Source organism: Bicyclus anynana, chromosome 22 (assembly GCF_947172395.1).
Source record: "Bicyclus anynana chromosome 22, ilBicAnyn1.1, whole genome shotgun sequence".
Classification (NCBI taxonomy): domain Eukaryota; kingdom Metazoa; phylum Arthropoda; class Insecta; order Lepidoptera; family Nymphalidae; genus Bicyclus; species Bicyclus anynana.
The window spans coordinates 12692730-12701505 of NC_069104.1; the positions used below are offsets into that span (position 1 = coordinate 12692730).

General features: G+C 36.5%; 1 long non-coding RNA gene across 1 annotated transcript; it reads left to right on the top strand.

Moving 5' to 3' along the window:
* The first annotated feature begins 2526 nt into the window (after positions 1-2526).
* Positions 2527-5580, top strand: LOC128199348 (uncharacterized). The gene is made up of 2 exons (XR_008251997.1): positions 2527-4499; positions 5281-5580. It is a non-coding gene; the product is annotated as an uncharacterized LOC128199348 (long non-coding RNA).
* The last annotated feature ends 3196 nt before the right edge of the window (positions 5581-8776 follow it).

Here is an 8776-nt window from a genome sequence, read left to right on the forward strand (position 1 = left end):
GGTAATTCTCGTTGCAGCTGAATCAACAGCCACCACGAAATAAGAGTTTTCAAAAAAAAATACTACGTAGTTAATGAATTAATTGGTTATTCTGTGGATGACAAAAAGTAAAATTGTTCAGGCAAAAAATCACAGCACAAGGAAGCAACCAATTCAAAAATTATTCTATTTAGAAAACTCCCCATTCGGTATGAACCCAGATACATTTTCGTGGACCACCGCTTACGAATCGTGAACCCCGTTTTTATGTCACGTCAACGTAGACCCCCGTCGAGATTTCTGTAGACCCCTGGGGGTCCACCTGGACCACTTTAGGAATCGATGTTATAGAATGAGAAAGATAGCGGTGAATTCGAAACTCGTACTTGCCAGTTATACAAAACATTGTTAGAACAAAACAAAGTTCCACGAATGCCAAGATCTATGTAACTCACTGACGTATCTAGAATTATTTCCTAGGGTGGGCCTGGGCCCGACATCAAGTCTATTATAATAAGTATCATAATAGAATTCCATATCAGTAGCCCAGAATCCTGGGGTGGACACAGGTCCCCCCCATATTTTTCAAATCGGACCAATGGTTCCTGAGATTAGCGCGTTCAACCAAACAAACAAACAAACTCTTCAGCTTTATATGATTAGTATAGATATCCGAGAAGCCCATCCATCATCATCATATTGGTTTCTATTATGATGAAAAAAAATTCTGACATAAGATTATATTTAATTATTTTTATTTTATATTTAAGTTTATTTATTAGATTATATTATATTTAAGTTAAACTCATGATTTTCGGGTAAACTAGTAATTTTATTATTAAAACGATTTGTAATTTTGTAATAATTTCTGTATACGGAACCCTTGCATTGTTTTCCGCTCGTTGTAATCTAAAGTTCCTAGTCAGTGTACAGACGTTCATTTGACTTTATTTATTCCCATAGATTACATCGAGTGCGGCAGAGTTGGCCAGTGTTAGGACATTTTAGGAATAGTCTACATACTTACATTTAGGGCAGAACTTGTTAAGCGGTCTTGATCCTGGGTTTGATTCCCAGCTCGGGTCAGATTAGGACTTTACATTACTCAATAGGCACAGGTCTGTTCTGGTGATAGGCATCGGCCGTAGCTAGTTACCACCCAACCGGCAAAGACGTACCGCCAAACGATTTAGCGTTCCGGTACGATGCTGCGTAGAAAATGCCAACTTATAGGTAGTTTAAACTTATACCTTAGACTTCCATCTTAGACTGTATCGTCACTTAACATCTGGTGAGATCGCAGTCAAGGGTTAACTTGTCATTAAATCATATAAATTCACTTTAATAATGTTCTTAGGTATGTACCTATAATATCGTTTTAAATATATAATTTACAGTAATACTATTTTCAAAATGGCGCACCATTCAATAGGAATGCGTCGTGCCCGTCGCGTCGTATTGCAGGTATTTGCGGCATTAGGAGCACAGCTGCTCACACAATGCATGTCACACGTAATAGCTTCACGTGTGCACCGATGTTTATAACTCCACTGCTGATTAAAATACAAAAGTTTTCCACATTTGAGTGTATTTTCCTCACTGTTCGATTTAATTCAAGTGACAATATAACTGTAAAAAGCTACTGGATTGTAATTTTAGTAGTAGAAGCTTTTTGGGACAAGGCTCAGCTAGGTAAATAATATGTGGTAGTTTCTGCTTCTAAGCAGTATTGCTTTTAAAGAAAATAAATAAATTATTATTATTATTATTGATCCAGTCCTTCTCAGGTTAATAGACACAGGAAGGTGTATTATACGACACATTCCAAGCGTAGAACTAGTGTAGTGTTGCTTCGTTATGATGCAACGCAATGCCTTCGTTATAGGCAATAGCTTTCCACTCAACATCAAGTGGAACCTCGGCTAGTTCCACCAACTATTATATACTAAAAGAAATACTCGTACAATCCCGAATTTGTTTGAAATACACATAACATATACACTCAAGTATATTTATCAATACTACTTACAATAAAACTATTTTCAAAATGGCGCACCATTCAATAGCAACAGCGCGTCGTGCCCGTCGCGTCGTATTGCAGGTATTTGCGGCATTAGGCGCACAGCTGCTCACACAATGCATGTCACACGTAATAGCTTCACGTGTGCACCGATGTTTATAACTCCACCGCTGATTAAAATACGAAAGTTTTCCCCATTTCAGCGTATTTTCCTCACTGTTCGATTTAATTCAAGTGACAATATAACGGTAAAAAGCTACTGGATTGTAATTTTAGTAGTAGAAGCTTTTTGTGACAAGGCTCAGCTAGGTAAATAATATGTGGTAGTTTCTGCTTCTAAGCAGTATTGCTTTTAAAGCAAATAAATAAATAATTAATTTTTTTATTGACCCAGTCCTTCTCAGGTTCATAGACACAGGAAGGTGTATTATACGACACATTCCAAGCGTAGAACTAGTGTAGTGTTGCTTCGTTATAGGCAATAGCTTTCCACTCAACATCAAGTGGAACCTCGGCTAGTTCCACCAACTATTATATACTAAAAGAAATACTCGTACAATCCCGAATTTGTTTGAAATACACATAACATATACACTCAAGTATATTTATCAATACTATTTACAATAAAACTATTTTCAAAATGGCGCACCATTCAATAGGAACGCGTCGTGCCCGTCGCGTCGTATTGCAGGTATTTGCGGCATTAGGAGCACAGCTGCTCACACAATGCATGTCACACGTAATAGCTTCACGTCTGCACCGATGTTTATAACTCCACTGCTGATTAAAATACGAAAGTTTTGCTCAAACTGAGAGCATTTTCCTAGTTTTGTTCGATTGAATTGAGTTCGTGATAGTTGAAAGGATGGATTGTAATTTTCATAATAAATTTAGCCTATTTTGAATTTGGGAGTAAGGAAGTTACTCCTCCGTGCCTCGGTACTGGCAATTTTCTCTCATTCTTCTTAAATTATAAAATACATGAAACACTATTATAAAAAAAATTCAACACTTCCGCTGCGGGACATTTTGAGTGCCCAAGTAATCGGCAGACAGATCTCCCGAGTGAGGAACCTCCTCACAATACGCGCCGTCTCTATAACATTTGAGAGTAGTAAAAGAGACAACGAATTTAACAAAGTCATCATAAGCTTCCAACTCGCATTGAATTCGACTTGACTTATCCCCATAATGACATATAGGTACCTAACATAACCTGACGATTTAAAAGTGCTTGCAAGGTATATGCCATTCGACTTTGAGTCTTCCAGCCAGCAATAAACTAGCAGTGATTTTTCGTTTTTAAATAGATGAGCAGTAAGAATAATCTCGTTATCTCTTGGCTATTTTAGAACTGCTGAACAAAGGAGTGAAGTCTAATATTAGCAAGCACTGAATATTTTATACGTCTAATGGAGCTCTACAAAGAATGTCGCGTTAGTTATTATACATCGATTTCTTGGAGACCACCTGGCATCTGTGCACTTTAGTTACTATTCACACCTCTTTATACCTTTAACAAATACTATAAAAACGTTATTTATTTATTTATTTTAAACAGGACACCAATAGGTTACAATAAAATCTTACAATAAAATATAAAGAAATATATAAGTTACGGCAATTATTGCAGACCCACTTATTGGTTGTCACAGCATCCACTAAGGATACAGATAAGGTCTAGTTCGCACTACTCCAGTAATCCAGCCGAGTACAAACGATTTTTGGGCGGTAAAACCAAAAATCGTTGGCTCCCGACTAAAACAATAAAGTAGTCCGAACTGGGTAACGTTAACAAAGGAAATCGACCATTTTTCATACATTAATGGGCCTAAATCTAATGAATGAACTGTTACTGTGTCCAAATTAGTATCATAATAAATAATAATATCAGTTAATTAGACTGGTTTAATTGCAGTTTTATTGAAAGTTGCATAATTAAGATATATTAAGATATGATATATCTACATTATAAAATGCACGATTTCAAAAACACATTTCCAAAAAATGTTAAAAACTATCAATTCTAATTATTTTTGGTGATTTTAATTACTAAAATGAAAAATTTACCTTAATTTTTTTTTCTGTAACGTGCTGGTCCCAAAATGGTCGGTTTCTTTTCAGATAAAGGTTGGTAGGTATTCGCTAATTCGCGTCGTTTTATCGTGGTATGCACCCGTTTAAATAATATTCATAATGAACAACCACGAAATATGTTTAAATCATTAGTACTAGTTAAGTTTACATCGTCGTAACCATTCGTAGATTAAGGAAAATAGCACGATGTATAATCATGTTAATTTATTTAACGATTATTAAAGGGCATTAACAATCAGAAATCAATTAAAATCAGATAAAATAATTGATATCATAATATGTATCACTTTGACACCTATATATAATCTATGTATCTAAGATGTATCACTAATCATTTATAGTATAAATACTCGTTGTGCTCTAAAAAGTTATCAATTGACTTCTCTCTGCCATAATGAAAATCGTAAGTAAATATTTTATTTAAATATGTTATTTATTATTTATTACCTATACCCCCGTGTAGTATATGGAGATGATAATATGATGTATAAATAAGTATCTAGTTAAATAATTGGCTTAGTAAAAGTACGTTTTTAAAGAAAAAATACATTTTTTTATCACTCTTCTAGGGAAAATTGTTCGCCGGTGTACCAAATTGGCGAAGTAACATTGGAAGCTGTATTATTATTTTTTTCTGTTACCAACAAGCTTGACGAACAAGAAAACGAACAATTTCCGTGTTGGGTAGACCCCCTACTTACCTGATATTGATTTCCTGTAAATTTCTAACTGTAGTGAAGTTTAGAGTTAAAAACTTAAAGTAAAAACACATGTTAATTTATTAATTGAATTTAAATTAAAAATACTCAAAATCATATTTTGTATCAGTTATGTAAAATATACGTAACATAAACAAATAAACATGTATGATGTAAGTAAGTACAATCAGTGTACATGTTGAGATCCACTATTCTATTATATACTCCCATTTTCACTTCACGCTGACGTAGACCCCTCGCAGGTTGTCATAGACCCCTAGGGATCGATATAGATCACTTTGGGAATCACTGCACTACAGCAATCAGCAGTAGGCTGCACCCGCACCCACACCGCTGCCGCACGATAGCTGCACGATTACCGCACGATAGCCGCACGATTACCGCACGACTACCGCACGACTGCCGATTTTAAAACTTCGTTTATTAATGGTGGCCTGGCTGAGTTGATATTGTCGTTGTCCCCAGCTGCTGTTCTGCGTCGCTCTGGTGGCGTGCCTGTACGCAGTGTACGCGGCTCCCAGCGCGTATATTGAACACCCTAGCATGAGCTGGCCTCCCATGGGTGGCATTTCTGCAGATTCATTATATCCAGGACCTTCATTCTAGCCAGTGCTAAGTCGAAGCCTTACAAGCAACGATCCCCCTAAAGGTTCCAAAACGGAAATGGAATTTTTAACTTTTTCTTTATTCCAATAAGAACTTTAACATTGTAATAAAATGTAAACAGCTTGTAATTGTTTTGTTTAATAAAGCATTTTTGTAATAGTTTGTCTTTTTTATAGTTACATCCACTATTCAATTACTCTTAAAAACATATCCCCGGAAATTATTTGGTGTTATGTGTTGTTAGTTATTTGGTATATAATAAATATAACACTATACGAGCTTGGCACCTACATTAAAGTGATCAGTAGGTAGAAAATATAATAATGTATTTTATAGCTTTTTAGTTTTGTGGGTATGTTTATGTCCTGAAGTCGATTGTAATTTTTTATATTTATTTTAGAATTTTCATCAGTGGCGTAGTTCTTGGAGGGGGCCTGTATCATTTTTCTAGTTTCGAAGCGTTTGCGATTGTAGAATCGTGCCACTTGGCTACAGGGGCTGTAACGAAGGGCCGAGGGCGTCTGCTATTAATATGAATAAACATAGGACTGATACATACTAACATGGCAAGATAAATTAAATAGCTTGCAATATAGTGAGTTGAGAACGCTGCACTCGAAATTGTAGACGAATACATATACCTAGGACATATGATCCAGTTAGGTAGGTCCAATTTCGAGAAAGAGGTAAACCGTCGAATCCAACTCGGCTGGGCTGCATTCGGGAAACTTCGCGACATCTTTTCGTCTGAAATTCCTCAGTGCCTGAAGACAAAAGTCTTCGAACAGTGCGTGTTGCCAGTGATGACCTATGGTTCCGAGACTTGGTCGCTAACTATGGGCCTCATAAGAAGGCTCAGAATCACACAGCGGGCGATGGAACGAGCTATGTTAGGAGTATCTTTGCGTGATCGAATCAGAAATGAGGAGATCCGCAGAAGAACCAAAGTCACCGACATAGCTCAACGAGTTGCGAAGCTGAAGTGGCAATGGGCGGGGCACATAGTTCGAAGAGCCGATGGACGTTGGGGTCCAAAAGTGCTGGAATAGCGACCCCGCACTAGTAAGCGCAGTGTTGGCCGACCCCCCACCAGGTGGACTGACGACATCAAGCGAGTCGCAGGGATTCGCTGGATGTAGGTGGCTCAGTATCGTGATGTTTGGAAGTCCTCCATCGTCCATCGGCTGATATGATGATGATGATGATGATGATAGTAAGTTGCTCAATATTCATACAGTAGAACCCGTTTAATACGATTTCGTAGGGACTCAACTAAAAACGCGACTTAGACGGGAAAGCGTAATAAAAGGGATAGGTAAGGGATAGTGAAAAATATATTGACTAAAATGTACACATACGTTATAAAAATTAGTGTATTTGGTGTGAAGACTACCTAATTATGCTACTTAAACTAATCACTTATTCAAAAAGATTTAGAAATTCATGTATATATTAGTCTTGTCCTGCAATGTAATGATGTTATGATCTATATCTATACTAATATTATAAAGCTGAAGAGTTTGTTTGTTTGTTTGTTTGATTGAACGCGCTAATCTCAGGAACTACTGGTCCGATTTGAAAAATTCTTTCAGTGATAGATAGCCCATTTATCGAGGAAGGCTATAGGCTATCCTATATTATCCCCATATTTCTACGGGAACGGGAACCACGCGGGTGAAATCGCGCGGCGTCCGCTAGTGTTGTAATATAGTGGTTGCATTTGAAATTACACGCGTGTGACACGTATTAAACGGGTTGACGAATCGTATTAAACGTTAGGAAATGTATGAAAACATGTCTCAATTTCTAAATACTGGCGTAAAATGACGTATTATACGAGAAATCGCTTTAAGCGGGTTCTACTGTAGTTATAAATAAACCAAGTAAACAGTCTACGAATGAAAACGGAAATATTGGATTTCCGTCTGAATACTTTATTCTCCTACAATAGGCGATGTCTACAAAGAAAGGCGCATCTGTAATTATACATCGATTGCCGGCGGACCACCTGTGTACGGTTTTATTATTCACGTCGTTTTGACATGAAAGAATATTTTTTTCTTTGAATTAGTTTTTTTTTCTCGTAGTCTTAATAATCTAGGTATTAGTGGAATATTCCCCGGCCCAAGCGAACTTGTTTTATTATTTAAATGGTAATACTTTTCTTTTATTCTACGAAAAATTAACTGTTGAAGGTTATTGTGGAAGGTTATTCAGTTCCATTTACTAGTAATGTTACGAATGTAGGTAAGTACCTACCTATTCGTACTCGTAGGTAGTAAGTAATTACATATTACGTATTACAAAATGTGTCCTAATTATAAACGCATAAGTTTGATTGAAATTTGGAATGGAAATATATTTTACTCTGAATTAACATATAGGCTACTTTTTATCCCGAAAAATCCTTGGATTCACGAAATTTACGAAAACCTTATGATTTTAATGGTATGAGTGTTTGTTACTCTTTCACGCCTCGGCTACTGAATCGAATCGAATTTTAAACTAACTACTCTTTAACTCGAAAAAAACCATTGATTTGTGAAAAAGTAAATTCCACGCGGACGAAGTCGCGGGCGTCCGCTAGTAATTAATAATAATTAAATTAAACATACTCGTAATTTCCGGATTTTAGTGTTGGCCGAACCCCCATTAGGTGGGTCGATTATATCCAGCGGGTCGCAGGGAGTCGCTGGATGCTGGCGGTTCGTGACCGTGGTGCTTAGAAGTCCTTTCAAAGCGTATCTATGTCCAACAGATTTGATCAATTAATAATACGAGATTTCTTTTTATAATTTTGAACTTGTAACAAACAGTCTCAAAGTCACATACGCTTTTTTACGAGGGCAGGGAACAATGCAGGTCGCAAGGTCATTAAGGAGTAGATACGCGGAACATCGCAACTAATGGTAGCGGCACAGAGCGGCGAGCGAAAAGTGTGCGATAGGAATCGAACGTAACTCCGCCGCCCGCATTATCATTGCAATCGACATACTGTGCTGAAGAATTTTAACTTTCAAGTAAAAGTTTTTACTCTATATATGAATTTAAACAAAGAAAATTATTTAAAAACTTTGAATAGAACTTAATTAACAAGTCAAAAATTACAATTGAAACTTTTGTAAGATAATACTACAAAAGAACAGTCATTAATCAACTAATTTTGATCTTTTCATCTTGCAGTATCATGACAATTTATGACTTCTTTGAATCTATTTTTGAAGATCATACAGAAGTTTATCGAGAAATACAATGCAATAAATATTTATCGTCTGACACATTTGAATATAACAAACAGTACCAAAGTCACATACGCTTTTTTACGAGGGCAGGGAACAAGGCAGGTCGCAAGGTC